The sequence below is a fragment of the Chiloscyllium plagiosum genome, unplaced genomic scaffold (genome assembly GCF_037043375.1).
Source record: "Chiloscyllium plagiosum isolate Xiang-an unplaced genomic scaffold, Cpla_swu_hap1 HiC_scaffold_4, whole genome shotgun sequence".
Taxonomy (NCBI): domain Eukaryota; kingdom Metazoa; phylum Chordata; class Chondrichthyes; order Orectolobiformes; family Hemiscylliidae; genus Chiloscyllium; species Chiloscyllium plagiosum.
The window spans coordinates 103,201,644-103,220,432 of NW_028270142.1; the positions used below are offsets into that span (position 1 = coordinate 103,201,644).

Here is an 18,789-nt window from a genome sequence, read left to right on the forward strand (position 1 = left end):
ATTTCAGGATCAGTAAGACTTGTGAACAGAAAAGTAGATGCTTGTTACTAAAGTTGCTTTGCAGAGAGTTTAGATATTTTTCTGGCACATATCTGTGGCTATTCTATCATTTCTCCATGGTAATTTCAGTAGGAAACTATGGAATGTGTAAGAGTCATTTAGGTGGTGTTTATGCTATTTTTCCTGAGTTCCAACCGCTTCTCCATCTAAATTATGGCTGGCAATCAAAGAATACTGACATTACTGCTCTTGATGAGCCACTGTGTTGCTAACTCAAACACTTCATGCAGCCCCTTTAAGAGTTTTACTAATTGAACTGTTTGGCTGATTGTTCCCACCGTATGTTGTCTCACTGCAGTAATATATGATTTCCCACACTGCAAGAAATCTGTATGCTTATTGCATTGTGTAAGGAATATGAGAACAGGATGTGTTCTGGAGTCATTTGAGAGAATTAGAACAATCAGCACCAGACGCACTGGGCTTCTGCCTCCTCAGAGGTTATCAGCAGGTACATGCTTCAGAGAGACCTGCCTCCTTAACATTTGTAGCATTATTAAGCGGATCATTTTTCTTTCCCCAGCAATGTTGTTGTAACCTCAATGACTCTTTGAACTCCTGTGATGCTTCAGGATTTGCGCCTGAATCGTCATTCAGTGTCGCTACGTGAAAAAAAGGACTGGAAATAAAGGACCACCTGTCTCCACATACCTTCAGGCCATGGCTGCTCTAGAAATGCCCAGCCATTGTTGTGGCAGAGCTTTTGTGGTTTGTCTGCATTTAAATGAGTTGCCCGGGGATAGAGACTGAAAGAGAAACAAAAGCTTCTGGCAGTGCTTGCATGTTGATTGCTACACCTGTCCATGATGGTGCTGTGATATGTCTGCATGGAGACAGAGACAAACTCCACATGAAAGCTGTCAGTGTACAATTTGCATCAGTGCATATTAATTAAAATTGACTTCTTTTACCATGCAACGCAGGATTTTCTTCTAATTAAAAAAAGCGCTGCATTATAAAAGCAAGCAAATTAAACACTGCTCTTTCTTAGCTACCCTGTCAGTACTTTTGCATATATAAAATTAAACGAACATTACGTCAGAACAGTTATCTTCGTACCAAAATATAAAAGGCATTAATGTTGAGCTGTCTAAAGTTCACTCCAGCCAAAATAATGATATTTCAGTATATTATTAATAATAACATGACCAATCTGCATGATTAATAGGAAGCGTGACTTCATAATAGTACAACAGATCACCCAGAAATATCAGCATCAAATATTAAAGTTTTAAGGACAGTCACTTTACAATATCTTTATGTGGGATGCATTCCACTTTTCCAAACATGAGAAGCTCCTCAGTGTTTTAAGGAAGTATGTTGAAATGATAATAAGAAAGTACTTGATTTTTTTTGTTGTTACAGTTTATTACATCAACTTATCACTTCAGTTGTGTTATTGCACTGCAGTTCACTGCAGGGAATACCATATCAAAGCAACATGTTAGTTTACAGATGGTTGCAAAATACTGTGTCAATTGTAGTACGTGTGCCATGGTTTTAGAAGAATGTGGGTTCAAGCCCCAATCTGAGATCTGAACACAACATCTAGACTGTCAATCCTGTGAGCACAGATGGTCTGTTAGATTGTTTAGGGTGTTATTTATCAGGTGGGACTTGAAGCTGAGATCCCATCTGCATCTTAAATGCAAAGTTAGTGATTTCATGTCACACTTGAAGAAAAGTAGAGCTTTTGATGATGTCCTTCACAACCCTCTTTTCTCAACCTTATACGATTAACCAACTATTTCAAGGATCTTAGAGTCATAGAGTCATACAGCATGGAAACAGACCCTTTGGTCCAACATCGAAAAAGCATTCCAATCTGATCTAATCCCATTTGCCAGAACTTGGTCCACACCTCCCTAAACCCTTCCAATTCATGTACTTATCCAGATACCTTTTAAATGTTGCAATTGTACCAGCCTCCACCACTTCCTCTGGCAGCTTGTTCCATACACACACCACCCTCTATGTGAAAAAGTTGACCCATCAGGTTCTTTTTAAATCTTTCTCCTCTCACCTTAAACATATGTTCTCAAGCTTTGGATTCACTAGCATAGGAAAAAGACCTTGGCTATTCCCTCATGCTCTTCATGATTTTATAAATTTCTGTAAGGTCACCCGCCAGCCTCAAACGCTCCAGGGATAAAAATGTCCTGTCTATTCAGACTTTCCCTATAACTCAAACCCTCCAGTCCCAGCAACATCTTTGCTACATCTTAGAAACATAGAAAATAGAAGTAGGAGTAGGCTACTGGGCTGTTTGCCAAAGTAATGACCATGATTGTAATTTATGAAGTAGTGAAGATTTTTTGGGACATATAAAGAGCTTCTAAGTCACTATATAAATGCAGCATTGGAAAAAATAATTTATCAGAGTTTTGTTTCATTTTGAAATGATCTAAAAATGTATATATTTTAAGACAATAAGATATAGATGCAGAAGTAGGTCATTCAGCCCATCACGTCTGCTCCACCATTCAAAGAGATCATAGCTGATCTGATACTCCTCAATCCTACTTTCCTGCCTTCTCTCTATCACTCTTGATATCCTTATTGATTAGAAGTTTATCTCAACCTTGAATATACTTAATGACTTAGCCACAACAGCCCTCTGTGGTACATAAGTCCACAGGTCCACTCTCTCAGAGAGAAGAAATCCCTCCTCATTTCTGTCTTGAATGTGTGACCCATCAGTCTGAGTTAAGGTCCTCTTGTCCTAGACTCTACTAGAAGGGGAAACAACCTGTCAAGTTCTCTGAGGACCTTGGATGTTTCAATAAGGTCAGCTCTCATTCTTCAAATTCCAATTAACGCAGGCCAAATCTATTCAACCTCTCCTCATGCGATAGTCTCTCCATACCTAGTACCTTCTCAGTGTACTTCCCTGACTGCCTCCAATGCCAGTATGTTTTTCTTTTGATAACGTTCCCAAAGTTGTTCACAATAGTCCAGCTATGGTCTGACTAGTGTCTTGTATAGTCTTAGCAAAACCTCATTACTTTTATACCCCATTCCCTTTGAAATAAAGGATAATATTCCAATTGCCTTCCCTATTACCAGGTGAACTTGGATGCAAACATTTTGTGATTCATAGGCAATATTCATCCCAAATCCCTTTGTTCTGTAGCTTTTTGCAGTCTTTCTTCATTCAAGTAGCATTTTCCCACATTATATTCCATCTGCCAAGTATTTTCCTATTAATTTAACCTGCCAACATCCTTTGTAGATCCTCAGCATGTGCTTTCCCGTCTATTTTTGTGTTATTTGTAAATTTGGCAATAATACATTCACTTTCCCCAACCAAGCCATTAATATATATTTTCAATAACTTTGGCCCCAGCATTGATCCCTGTAGCTCACCACTAATTATGGGTTACCATCTGAAAATGCCCTTCTTATCCCAACTTGCTGTCTTCTGAAAATTAGAGTCACAGAGATGTACAACACCGAAACAGACCCTTCGGTCCAACTCATCTGTGCCAACCAGATATGCTAAATTAATCTAATCTCATTTACCAGCATTTGGCCCATATCCCACTAAACTGCTCCTATTCATATACCCATCCAGATGCCTTTTAAATGTTGTAATGATATCAGTCTCCACCACTTCTTCTGGTAGTTCATTCCATACACACATCACCCTGTGCGTGAACAGGTCTCTTTTATATCTTTCCCCTCTCACCTTAAACCTATGCCCTCTAGTTCTGAACTCCCCCACACCAGGGAAAATATCTTGTCTATTTACCCTATCCATGCCCCTCATGATTTTATAAACCTCTATAATGTCACCCCTCAGCCTCTGATACCGCAGCCTATTCAGCCTCTCCCTATAGCTCAAACTCTCCAACATTCTTGTTGATCCTTTTTGAACCCTTTCAAGTTTCACAACATCCTTCCCGGAAGGAGGGAGACTGGAATTGCACACAATATTCCAAAAATGGCCTAACACGGTAGCCTAGTGGTTAGCACTGCTGCCTCACAGCGCCAGGGACCCGGGTTCGATTGCAGCCTCGGTCGGGTGTCTATGTGGAGTTTGCACATTCTCCCCATGTCTGTGTGAGTTTCCTCCAGGTGCTTCAGTTTCCTCTCACAATCCAAAAGATGTGCAGGTCAGGTGAATTGGCTGTGCTAAATTGCTCATAGTGTTCAGGGATGTGTAGGTTAGGTGGATTAGTCAGGGGTCAATGTAGGGGGAATGGATCTGGGAGGGTGACTCTTTGGAGGGGCAGTGTGGACTTGTTGGGCTGAAGGGTCTGTTTCCACGCTGTAGGAATTCTATGATTCAATGTCCTGTACAGCCACAACATTACCTCCCAACTCCTATACTCAATGCTCTGACCAATAAAGGTAAGCCAATCAAAATGCAAACATATTACACCACTCCTCCTTTATCTGTCCTGCATTCAACCTCCTCAAAGAAGTCTAGTAAGTTGGTCAAGCATGACTTTCCCCTTCATGGAGCCATGCTGACTCTGTTTGATCATATTATGCATTTGTAAATGCTCTGCTATTATATCCTATACGCGAACATTTTCCCAATAGCAGATGTTAAGCTAACTGTCCCACAGTTACCCGCTTTTTGGTCTCTTTCCTTTTTCAAATAGAAGTGTCACATTGGCAGTTCTCCAATTCTCTCAGACTTTTCCCAGAAACTAAAGATTCCTGGAAAATTTTTACCACTATCTCTGTAGTTACTTCCTTTGATTCTCATGGTTCGAGCAGCGATTTTTTTTTCCCCAACAGTTGGTGACCTTCTGTAGAAAGTAAACCATCGAGAATGTTAACATAGTATCATATGGATCTTTTAGTTCCTCCCCAAATTACCTAGGACAGTTTGTAGAGTTTCATGAAGTCATGAATTCTATAATAGATTTAAGAGTGGAAGGCTAAACGCCCTGCTGGTGGAATCAGAGACAAAACCTCTTCAGTTTAAATGAAATGTCCCAGTGAATGATGGAGGCTTTAACCACAAACTGACATTAATTTGAAGGAAAGGAAGGAATCAGGTTTTGAGAGGGAGCAGGGAAGAGACATTAATTTTGGATTTCTTTAATGCGACTCTAATATAGGCATAATGAACTGAATAAATGTTGCTGCTGTAAAACTGAATGGTCACTCCATGGTTAAATACTTCAACCTTCCCTCCAGCCACCACTTCTGAGGTTAGGGATTATAAAAGATCGTAAAAGGGAATTTTAGGCTGGGTTAGTTACTTTAACTGTAGATTGTACATAACTCAAAAAATTAAACTTTGAGAGAAGAGCCGTCAAATTGGCAGATGAAAGTTTCAAATACATAGTTCAAGCTAAAATACAAGATAGCCTTTATTTCAAAGGGAATGGAATAAAAACGTCAGGAGATTTCGCTAAAACTATACAACGCACGAATCAGACCACAGCTGGAATACTGTGAAGGAAAGAAGTACTGGCATTGGACACAGTTCAGCAAAGGACTTAGCTTACACCATGGTAAAGCACAGACTTGATAGATAAGGAGAAAGTGAGGACTGCAGATGCTGAAGATCAGAGTCAAAAGTGTGGTGCTGGGAAAGCACAGCAGGTCAGGCAGCATCCGAGGAGCAGGAGAATCGACGTTTCGGGCATAAGCTCTTAATCAGGAATGAGGCTTGTGGGCCAGGGGCTGAGAGATAAGAGGGAAGGTGGTGGGGTTGGGGGGCAAGCTGAGAAAACAATAGGTGGATGAATGTGAGGGAGAAGGTGATAGGTCAGAAGGGGGAGTGATGGACAGATCAGGAGGTGGTGCTGAGTTGGAGGCTTGGGACTGGGATAATGTGGGGGAAGAAGAAATGATGGATAAGTCAGCCTTTTTCTATCTATCATTTCCAGACATTCATATATATGTTTATTTGTTAATGAAACTAGTATAACTTGGTCTATGAAGCAAATCCTTTCGATATAATCCTTTCAACAAAGAACATAAGATCACTTCATAAATGTGTTGAGTCATAAGCCCTACAATGGCTTTGATAAGTTATTTTATTCAACAACTTTATCAGCCAATATAGATCTCAGAAGATCATCAAAACCTAAACCACTGAAACTATATCCTAAAGACAGCCATGTGAAGAACAGCTGCCCTCCCTCCACCTTCAGACTGTAACGCGCATTGTTAAAGTCCTTTCTTTATAACATATTGCTTTTCAGTAAAGCATTCTAAAAATTATTCTCTCAGTTAATTTCATAAATGGGAACTAGTGTATTTAAAATATTTTTCTTTAAGTAAGATTGGAAAAGAAATAGCTTATTCTGTGAACGTACAAACACACACCCAACTGAAGCAAAAATAAGTCATTTGGCCCCTTGAGACTGATCCATCATTCAAGAAGTTCATGGCTGGTCCATTTGAGTTTCAAAATCCACATTCCCATCTCTCCTTGATAGCCTTTCATAGCCCTGCCTAACAAACATTTATTGACTACACATTAACGTTGTTTGATGACCGCATCTACATTGCCTTCTGAGGAAGATAGCACCATTACACAACCCTCTGAGAGAAATAAAATTCTCCTCACCTCCCTCCTAAAGGAACAATTCTAATTTTGAAGCAGTGTCTTCTTGATTCAAAAGAGGAAACATCTTTTTCAACTTTACCTTTTCAAAATCATTGAGAATCTTACAGACTTCAATTAAGTCAACACTCACTCTTCTGAACTCCAGGAAAACAAACGCAGCCTGTCTGAAATTTCCTCCTCAGAAAACCTGCTTATTTCAGTAATGTAGCAAGCCTCCTCTAAACAGTCTCCCATTTACATCCTCCCTTAAATAAGGAAATCAAAGATGTGCAAAGTATTCGAGATGTGCTCATTAATGCCCTGCATAATTGATGCATAACATCATTACATTTATGGTCAATTCTTCTTGTATTAAAGGACAATATTTATCTTAATTATTAGTACTAACACGAGTACTTGCATAATTTTTTTTTGACTCATGTTCTGGGTTACTTAGATCCATCTCAGAATTCTGCAGTCATAATTTTAAAGTAGTACTCTGCTTTTTTATCTTCCTGTTAAAGGGAAATGTTTCACATTCTCCCGCATTATACTCCATTTGTCAGAATTTGACCACTAACTTAGCCTATTTATATAAGTCTGCGACTTCATTATTTAGTCTTCACAACATACATTCCTATCTATCCTGTGTCATTCACAAATTTACCAGCTGCCTTTGATCCTCCTATTGAAGTTATTGGTATAAATTTTTAAAAGTTGAGGCCCCAGCAAGGATCCCTGCAAGATCCCAATTGTCATCTCATTCCAACCTGAAAATGGAAATTTTAATGCAAAGTTCTCTGTTTTCTGCCAGCAACCTAACTAATCTTCTATCCATGGTCAAATATTACCCCTACAGGATGAATTTCTAATTAACTTAATAACTTTTTATGAAGCACCTTTTCAAATTGTACAAAGGAAATGTCCAATACATCAATGGCAGTTAATACTCTTTAAAGAACTCCATTAAATCGGTTAAACATGATTTCTCTTTCACTTCTGTTTTTTGTGATTACCATGGGTTTTTTCTACTTAACATCTATTTAACATCATTCCAAAAACAGATGTTAAGCTAACTGGCTGACAGTTACAGGTTTTCTGTCTCTCTGCCCTCTTGAATAGAAGAATGATATTTACTTCTTTCCAGTCTATTGGCACATTTCCAGAAACTGGTGAACTTTGGAACATTACCACCAACATAAAGTGAAAACAGAAGTAAAATATCTATTCATTTTATCGACCATTTCCTTTTATCTACCCCTATTAACATCCCATTCTCACACTCTGGAAGACAAACTCTCATTTTATTTTGTTTCTTCTTTCGATGCCTAAGTTCTTGCTATCTATTTTTACTTTTCTGAGCTGGTTTCATTTTCTTTTGCTCTTTAAACATTCTCTGTTCTTCCAATTCTGACAAATCATCTGATCTGACATTCATCATTGAACAATTATAAGCTTTTTTCTTAAGATGATGCTTTCCTTAATTTTTTTAGTTAACCACAAGTATTTGATCACTCCTTGAAGTTTTTCTTTATAATAAGAAGATACAAATGCTGATTATTCTGAAATATTCCATTAACAGTACATTACTGTTTCTCTATTCATCCATCTTCCAACACAGTATCACATTTCACATCAGATAGCTCAACTGTCATGCCCACATAATCGCACTTAATTAGGTTTAAAATTACTAGTCTTAGACCCATTGTTCTCTCTTTCAAACTGCTTATAAAATTCAGTCACATTGTGGAGCTTGCTACCTACAAGTGACATTTCTCTGAGGTTATTAATTGATCCCGTCTCATCACAGAATACTGAATCTAATAGCCTGTCCTTTGGTCGGTTCCAGAATGTACTGATTTAATAAACCACCTTCAAAACATTCAATAAATGACTGATCCAAGCTACAATGATCAGTCTGATGTTTCCAGTTTATAAAAGGATTAAAATGATCCATGATTATTGCTGTCTCTCTATCACAGTTATGCAGTATTTATTCTTGTGTATTTCAGCCTATATTGTGGTTGTTGGGTTCGGGAGTCAGTAGATCATTCCTATTAGTGACTACTTTCTACCACTGTTTCTAATCTCTTTCCAAATCAATTCTGCACACTGACTTATGAACCAATGTCACATCTAATACTTGCACCAATGCCACCTTTGATTAAGAGTACCGCCCCTTCACCTTTACCTATTCTTTTTGAATAAAGTGAGAACTGCAGGTGCTGGACAGTCAGTCAAAAGTGTGGCAGTGGAAAAGTACAGCAGGTCAGGCAGCATCCAAGAAGCAAGAGAGTCAATGTTTGGGGTATAAGCCCTTCATCAGAAACGGTGACTCCTCTGCTCCTCGAATGCTGCCTGACCTGCTGTACTTTTCCACCATCACACTTGTTGACTATTCTTCTTGAATGTCATATATCTCTCGAGTTCCAGAACTTAATCCTTGACATTCTACAACCAAATCTCTACAATGGGAACAAGGTCATATTTATTCACTTCAATTCGTTTACTTTGTTCTAAAAGTGATCAACATTCAGATGCAGAGCCTTTAGTTTATCTTTTTGTTCTTTGCTTTCCTGCCTTATCTGTGGTCCAATTGAAATTCCACTAAATATGTCAAGGGCTATGTCACTAAATAAGGTTCAGTCAATGGCACAATGGCCAGATAATGACTAATGTTATGAAATCCACACAACCACCAAATGAAAGAAAGCACAGTTCATATGTAGGAGGGACATATGACTAGTAATAACATATTCCTCAACAAGAGATCTGTAACAGTTGCACCCAACCAATGCGTTATGATTATTTTAATGAAAAGTTGTTTCCAGTAGATAGTTATAATGTGTGGTTAATGGAGCACAAATCCTGTACACAATGCACTTTTAAATTTTTTTTAGCATAAAACATTAACAAAACAAACAGGTTAAAGCAATGGTACTGCATATAGCAAATGTATTACCTAAAAACAATATGCTTTTATTGAGCTGTGAGTGTTCTTACTGGGTGAATCCTTGGAGCAAAACCAGATTAATTAACTACTAGTAGGATAATTCTCTAGCTGTTTTATTTCATGCCTAGGTAAGTGGAAATAGCAAGTTTACTTTGGAATACTTATCCCATGATGTTCTGTGTTTACCTTTAAAGTGAATTCCAGATTTGCGACATTCTCATTGCTAAAATTCAGTATCGAAAATCTCAGATCTATATCTCATGTTGTGATGCTGCCTCCCTCTTGTCAAACTGTTCAATTTGATGAAGCTATTGATGTAAGCGCCCATGGCTAAAATTATCTTCTGGCATCATTAAAGGACAAGAGCCCTCCAGAAGAGTCATGAGAAAAGTAAATTAGACCTTTAGGTGGAATTGTGATGTTTTAACCTTTCATTGTTACATTGATGATTTCAGAAGAAACTCGTCAGGTAGGTGGGCAGTACAGCTTATTGTGTAACAATGGCTTGTACCTCATAGTGATATAATAGGCAATTGTGTCCACATTTTTCTGCTCTGTGAACTTCTGATCTCAGTCAGGCCATGACAAAAGATTCTTAGCAGAGGTGAGGTTTTTTCTGATGCTCTGATGCATTTCTAACTGACCTGTCACAGAGGAACATTGTAAAGAACTTGATGGCAGACTTCCTGATCACTTACTCCTTTGTTTCTTTTAAGTCCATTTCTGCTTGCAATGAATATAAACATTATGTCCCAAAGCATACATATGTCACTGTGAAGATGTTTGTGATCTAAATGAACAGAAGGGAGAAATATGAAAATGCTCAGATTTTTATTTTTGGTAAAATAAAACTTATTATATTCCAAAGTAAACTACTAACCATTGACTATTTCTCTCAGAATTTCATTTGAAGTTGAAGATCAACAATAAGCAAAGTCCAGCATTCCCATTAGCATCCATAACTAAATGTGTTTGCTGATCATGCTGTTTGCAAATTAAAATACAGTAATATAAAAATTAATCATTCCATTTAGATAGACTCTGCTTGGCCTGTGCATTTCTCAGAATGGAGCCTTTCTTTCACCCTTTCAACAGCACAAACGTATATTTGCTTCTCCTACTCCTGTGCAACATTCTGTCAATAAAAACATCTGGGAAACAGATGTAGCGCAAGGAAATTTTTGGAAAATCATGGAAAATCTTGGTTGGAACAGAAAAGGAAATTTAAGCATATGGGTTTCACGTTTAGCTTATGAGTGCTCATGTTAACAGACTAAAGCAAACAAAGGGTTAATTAATGCAGCTAGAGTATTTTTCAGAAGCCATTTTCTTGGTAAGGAAGGTGTGTTTTTAATTTTAATTATGTTCTACACTGAAACATTAGTGAGTACCACCTACTGGAAATCAGTTGTATTACACATTGAAAATACTCAAATATTGCAAATGGTCATTAAAAACTACACAACTTTGTAGACCTCTGGTCACCCCTCAGCCTCCGTCATTCCAGTGAAAATAATCAGTGTTTATTCAACCTCTCCTCATAACTAAAACTCTCTAGACTAGGCAACATCCTGGTAAACCTTCTCTGCATCCTCTTCAAAGGATCCATGTCCTTCTGGTGACCAGAACTGCACACAATATTCCACATGTGGTCAAACTAAAGTTTTGTACAGCTGTAATATAACATGGCAATTTTTAATATTTGATTATTAGTAACCAGAGTTCATTACATGTGGACAATGACATCCATGGAAAACAGGGCTATAGAAGGTCTGATAGACGTTCTTTAGTGGCTTGCTGCAGATTGTTTACACTTGCTAGAATATGCAGTAAGGAGAAACAGGACTGCCCCTCACAACCTCAGCTGCAAACTGGGTAAGGCTTCCATCTTGTCCATTCCCGCATCATAATCACCTTGATCACATCATTATAATTTTGAAACCATGCCCCCGCTTCCCCCTGCCCCTATAAAACTCTGAATACAGGAGTGGCCTGATCTTGTAGTGGGAATTTCGCTTTCTTACCAAGCTACCTGGGGATGCTTGATGAATGTTTGATGAAACTGAGGCCCGCGATCACATGTTCTTTAGGTCTATGCACTCTGGGATGAGAATTGTTCTCTGTGCACATTGAATGCTCAAATTTCTAGACTGATGCACATCACCTGAATTTCCAGGCTTTTCTAATCCAGACTGTGTGCAATGGTTCATTAAATACATACTTATTAAAGAGATAATTGGTTCTCAAATTTCATTCTTCTGATTACAATATTTCTGTTTTAATAGTAAGACAAAGCACACAGCATGCAGTTCATTGTTCATTTGAAAGCGACATATTATACCAGTGTGAAATTATAACAGCATCAGCATCATAAGTGAGTTGAAGTCCTATCAAATTCCAATCCTGAAATAGATTTGCTACTTCAGTATTTCAAACATTAAGCTATATGCTTTTACATGCAATTGGTATAGATTGTAACAATGTATCCAGAGCTTCAATACTCAAGAATGATCATACTTTAGGAATGTAATATAATGTAAAAAGGGAAAATAAAAACATATATATATATATATAGAGAGAGAGAGACATTGGCATAGTGCTAACATCATAGTGCTAACATTGGTTAGCACTGCTGCCTCACGGCACCAGAGACCCGGGTTCAATTCCCGCCTCAGGCGACTGACTGTGTGGAGTTTGCACATTCTCCCCATGTCTGCATGGGTGTGCTCCGATTTCCTCCCACAGTCCAATAATGTGTAGGTTAGCTGAATTGGCCATGCTAAATTGCCCGTAGTGTCAGGTGAAGGGGTAAATGTAGGGGAATGGGTCCGGGTAGGTTACGCTTCGGCGGGTCAGTGTGGACTTGTTGGGCCGAAGGGCCTGTTTCCACACTGTAAGTAATCTAATCTAATCTAATCTAATCATGGAACAAATAATTCAGAGACCTAGACTAATTCTTTGGGGATTTTAACAATAAAAATCTATCTGTGTCCCTAATTTAAGGAAGGAAATCTGCAACACTTACATGTCCTAACCAATTTTCACTCCAGGTCCGCAATAATGTGTTGATGCTTAACTGTCTTCTCCAGCAACTGTGGATGGGCTACAAATGCAGGTAATTGGCACATCCCCTGAAAGATATATATTAAAAATTTTCAGAAAGAGTAAGTACTCCAGCAGAATCAAATAGCATGCTTTCTTGACTTCTCACTCAATGCTCTTTCATCAGACTTTAAAGTGGTAAATGTCACTTGTTTGTAGTTCAAAATGGTACAAAAAAACACATACTACACCATATATGCTCTTAATGTTGCTTGATATTACCCACAACATGATGATTACCTACTTTATTTTAAACTCAAGGATACAATAGACACTAATATTAAATAAATATTGCATGTATAGCTTTCAAAACAAAGTAATATTCATTCTATTTTGCACCAGAACCCCATTGCTGACTGAGAATTTTCAGTGAGAATAACTACTTGTTTCAATCGACAATCGTGGGATTACATATAGTAGTCACTCTCAAGTGATTTGTAGACTGTTATTCCATGTTCTAAAGCTTTTCTTCTTTGTCAGTAAGCAATCACCTTGCTATATCTTTGAAAGGTGCCAGACACTATCACACTTATGTTGCTTACAAATTCACAGATCTGATAATGCCTTGACCTTGAAATGAATGTCAGCAATCGCCTTATTTAGTTTGACAGATTCATGCTTCACTTGTCAGAGCTGCAAATATGGTCAAATCAGCATAGATCTTGACAATGCAGTGTTTAGAATTATCGAAGGCCTACAGCACCAAAGATGACAGGCTGGCATTTTCAGGTAATTCATAATCTGGGCCGAGAGTTTCGTTCTTGCTCTGGGTGTCTATGTAGTTTTTTTTTAACATGCTCTGATGTAAGTCTAGTTTGATGTTTCCTGAGGAAGAGTTAGAAGGCTCAGTTACTGGTGTAAGCTTGTTCATCCTAATGCACAGGCTATGCCAGTGGATACTGCATAATGAGCACTTATGTTAAAATCACTCCGGAACTAAGGGTTATTTGCATACATGGATAATGCAGTAAATATGAATCATTCTCATTTAAATTTAATTCAGACCTTATCTTTATTTTACATGGTTAACAAGATGTGTACTGAAAATTAGTGCACAGAGGGTCTAACAAGAATGGAAATTAGGCAATTCAAATCTACTTTCCGTGGACATACACATGCAACAGTTAAGCTTCTTTTGTTCTTCTGGATCTTCACGGTGTCCCAAAGCATTCCGCAGCTAACAAATTACTTTTCAATAGTCATTTTCTAACTACAGCAAATTAGGTCAAATCAGGGTCCTACTAAAAGCAATTGAGATAAATGACCAATTAGTCCGTTTTAATAGTAATGTTAAAGAAGCAATATATGTTGCTCAGACCATTAGAACAACTCATTACAAACATTGATCGGAATTTTTCCATCTACCTGAATAGGAACTTAGGACTTCAATGTAACATCTCCAACAATGGTACTCCTCACGAGTACTCATTTGAAACATTACACTAGATTATATATGCTTTTATCTGACTCAGAAAAAAATGCGTTATCAATTGAGGCAATAAATAACTTATGGCAATAATAAATAAATTAAGTCTAGAATGAGAAAATTATTTCATAGGAGTAACTGGCATAGGGAATTGATTGGTTCCTGGACAACATAGCAAAGCCAAAAATGTTGAGATTATTAAAGAGTCAATTTGGTAGAGGAAATTGTTGAAACTGGATGAACTGGATAGACCAAAAACTTATACTCATCTGTTACTTTCTCACAATCTTAAGACTTCCTGAAATTTGCAATTGCTGTTCTGAATATTTTTGCATGATATATCTACTGAGCAAAAGAAATTTTAAAAATGAACACACGTATGGACAGATTCAAGAACAGCTTCTTCCCTGCTGTTATCAAACTTTTGAATGGACCTCTCAAATGTTAATTTGGATCAAGGAATGGAGAGATGCGAGGAATAGAAGAATATGGACGAAGGGCAGGCAGAAGGCATTAGTTTAATTTGGCATCATGTTTGGCACAACATCACAGGCTGAACAGCCCGTTCCTGTGCTGTACATTATTTTAAAAAAAACCTCTCCCTCTGCACCTGTGGCTATTGAACTTTATTCTGCACTCTGTTCTGCTACCCTAATGCACTTGTATGGCGTGATCTCTCTGTATAGCACACAAAACAACATTTTCACTATACCTTGGTACATGTGACAACAATAAATCAAACTCATCAAATGATACCTATCCAAACTTTCGAGCATGTACATGTTGTTTTTGAATGGGTACTAAAAATAAATCCAGTATAAACCTACTTTTTTTGTAATAAATCGTGTTACAATCTCTTTAATGATAATTTTGTGATCTAGTAAGTAATCTCTTTGTTTACCTAATCCTCCTTTACACTTTTTTCACTCTGTTCCTCCCTTTGGGCACTGTCTTCCTTTACTTTATTCAACCCCAAACCCCCTACCCACCCCAGCATCACCACAAATTTTGCTATTTTCAGTTCTGATGAAGGGTCGCTTGACTCAAAACATTAACTCTATTTTTTCTCTCTACAGATGCTGCCTGACCTGCTGAGTTTCTCCAGCATCTTCTGTTTTTCTTTCAGTTTTCCAACATCCAGAGCTCTATGTTTCAATTTGTATTGACTTCAACAACTCTAGTTCATAACCCCTGCCTCCATATTGATCATTGTGGGCTTTTTGTGAGTTTTTTTTACTTGTTTTTTTCCCCCCCTCATGTTTCTTAACATTACCACTTTCTTTGGCTTATTTATCATTAAAAAAAGTTTTGCTATTTAATATCTCCTATCCTTCATCCCATTACGGACTTTCTGTTTTGTTCCTCCAGCTGTCTGTTCATTGAAAAATCTTACATTTCTACCTTTCCTCTGTTCTCGTGAAAGGCCATTGATCTGAAATGTTAATTCTATTTCCTGAAAGTATTGGCCCTTTTGTCTGACCTCTGAATCACTACAGGTCTTTCACTGAGTCCTATTGTTTGTGCCATAAGTTTCTGTATTCCTCTGCTCACTTACTCTACCTATTACCCTCTGAATTTACAGTACTCATTTCTCTCAGACCTAACATCACTATCAAACCTGCTGAAAATCTGGTACTGCTATTGTCTCGAATACTGATCTTTATCGAGTAGCGATCAAATATGCAAACTCTCTGGCGCATGCTCTTTGCTTCGCCAGACCCATGACCCCATTACCCAACATCAATCCATTGTATCCATTATCCTCATCTCCTCTGGAGATATTCCCTCTAACCTCATTATCCCCAATTCCAACATGCTTCCATCTCCTTCACAAAATCCACAAACTAGATTGCCCTCATTGACTAGAATATTGTCGCAGCCTGCTCCACCAAACTGAACTTATTTCTCCCTATCTCAAGTCTTCTTTTCACCTTGTCATGTCTGTTCTATCTGGATCCATGATTTTTCCAATGTTGAGCATCACTTAACCAACTTGAAATAAAGCTTAGTTTCTGCACACGGAAACTGTCCCCCAGCATTTTAAGTTTTGATTTCAAAAAGCCAGTGTCTGCAGTATTTTGCTTTAGTACTTCAATAACTTCATCATTAACATATGTGTTATTTCATCTTTTACCTCACATTTACAGCCACAGACCCTAATTTTAACTGATTTGGGCATGAATTTGGCATGAGATATAAAGATATCAGCTGCTTCAAAGATGAAGCTATGGAGAACATTGACTCCCAGGCCTTAGTTCCAAGAAGTAGTTAAAATCCTCCAAAATGAACTTTAAATTAAAGTAAATATTGGTTTGGATAAATATTTATCATTACAAGTTCAATGCAACAAACTCTACATCTGCTCTGCATTTTCTTTTAAAGCCTCCCACTCGCCTTAAACATTTTTCTTTAGTGAACTGCTGTTTTCTATAAGCCTGCACATAATTCCAGTCAGTGGAATGACATATTTACAGAGATAGATTGGCATGAAGTCATCCTCGAAAAAAACTGAATTTGGATGTTTGTGAACTGATGCAAGCCGTTTCATTATCTGTAGCAATTGTGTGATGGGACATGTTTTGCTGCTGGTTAGTTGGGAATGTAGCAAAGCATGTCTACATTTGAGTTTTAGAAAGCAAATAGCAGAGCCTAATCAAACACCATCTCAATGTTTTCTCCATTACATCATCACTTCACTAACTCAAGACATACAAACACATAGGCTGCTGTGATGTAAATGGAACATTCTAGTACAGGACCCCTCAATACTGCTGGCAGATGTGTTTAAAGAAACGACAGAGCATACACAAGGAAACAATTATGTTTTACGTAATCAACGCTGCAGTGTTAGATCTTTTAAAAGTTAATATTGTTGTGATCCTCTCTCTTTAAAAGCTGATTTCTCTCTTTCAAAGAATATTTGTCACTAATTTTGTTCAGTGTCATCTTCTGTGAGTCTAATGCTCATGACATGATTCTGAGCTGGTTTTGACCTGCCTACCTGTGGCCCTTGGTGGACCTGCTGCTCAGCATATTTGAGCTTTCAATCCCACTACCTGTGGGATGTTGTCTGAGTAATAATTCACAATTGTTTCCTATAGTACTGAAAATTATCAGCCTACTTCCCTTCCCTCCCCAACCCCCTATCTCCTGGCACCCCCATGTTCAAATGCCTGGCCTCCAGATGGCAATAGCCTGAGGTGGCACATTTAAATCCGGAGCTCACTGTGTGAGAAATCATAAGCACAGACCTGAGTTCTAATATATTGTACTGTGGTGTACTGGAGAGTTCACCAGAGCAGGTTTTTGGAAAAACACTGCTACGTATTGCTATTCAATGTAACAATGCAGAGAAAAACCTTGTACTGTGCAAGCTCCTTAACCTAAAACATGCACAAAATTTATAGAATATCATACAACGACCACTTGCCACATTAATTTCAAGATATCACAAATGGCATGTTAAACTATGCAATAAGATAAAGCTACAAATTAAATATATTTTAAAAGTGCAAGCTATGTGTCAATGAGTTAATTTTGAGTGCAAGCAAACACAAAAAAAGGTTGCGGTGCCGAATACATATGAAATTGTATTGATTAAGAACTAAAGTAAAAACAAAAACAAACGAAGTTAGTAAAAACACAGATAAACACTGATTTGAGAAAGCAATCTGTACAAATTGCCAAGGATGCTGAAAAGCCGAGAAAGCACCTCTATCATTTTGAAAGGGTGACATATATTAATAGGTGTTGTTTAATAGAGAGTTAAGAAGAGTCGGTTTGGGTAAATTAATCACACAGCTACATTTTAATGAAACATAACCACGAAAGGTTTACCAGTGTGTAGTAGGTGAACGTGATGCCTCTGAAGGTCTAGCAGCATCTTGGCAGATATAGAGGAAGCTATTAGCAATCAATGTGAAATCAGTGGATGCTTGCTATACTTTGGAAACTAAAGCTGCTATTGATTTTTTCTATTTGGTCATTATTGTGAAGGAGTGCAGTATATTAGCGATGGAACAGATTGTTTTGCAGAAATATTTAAATCATAATCTATACAACAAATTAAGCACTAACAAATATTGATTTTAAATTGTGTTTGTTTTTAATCTAATTGGTTTACCATTTAGTTTAATTGATTAAGTAGATCATTTCAGCTCTCCCTCCATAAAAGACCTTCAATCTGAAATGATGCAAAATATCTTTGCTGCAATGGTTGTTGGTTATCAAATGTTTATGCAAAGCTTGCTGTTGGATCTGTTTTTTTTCTCATGGATAATCTATATTTGCTATCTTCTGTTGTCTCTACCATGACATTCAATTCCAAAACACTGTTATTGTAATGGCAGGGGTCTGATTATGGAATAGAAAGCTGTTTGCAGGGCTGCTACTTGCCACATTTTCCTCTGTGGGTGAAGCAGGTTGTGGGTAGAGGATGTGGTCAGGCCATTAATGAGTTGCTTTTAGTGCAGTTAGCTCTTTAAGACTAGTGTAAAGCTCCTGCCCTCAGGAGTGATAGGCCAGTCTTGAGTTGCAGGGACCGTTCAGGTAGGGGACAGCTAGGGATGAGGGTTGGTGATGAGGCTAGTGAGGGCAGATGTATTGGGGTAGAGGTACTGAAAGTCAATCATTATAACGATTATCAGTAAGGAGTTCTTCCATGAGCCAATGAGTTCATTAATGAGATCTTCACCTCAAGCCCAGATTGGGGTCATTGGAGTTCTAATGAAT

General features: G+C 37.8%; 1 long non-coding RNA gene across 2 annotated transcripts in view; it reads right to left on the bottom strand.

Moving 5' to 3' along the window:
• LOC148150192 (uncharacterized) overlaps positions 1 to 18,789 on the bottom strand; it is a 192,924-nt gene that overhangs the window by 112,931 nt on the left and 61,204 nt on the right. For both annotated transcript variants that reach the window (XR_015756851.1, XR_015756850.1), the window contains exon 2: positions 12,556 to 12,661. This is a non-coding gene — a long non-coding RNA (uncharacterized LOC148150192). The remainder of the gene's footprint in view (positions 1 to 12,555; positions 12,662 to 18,789) is intronic.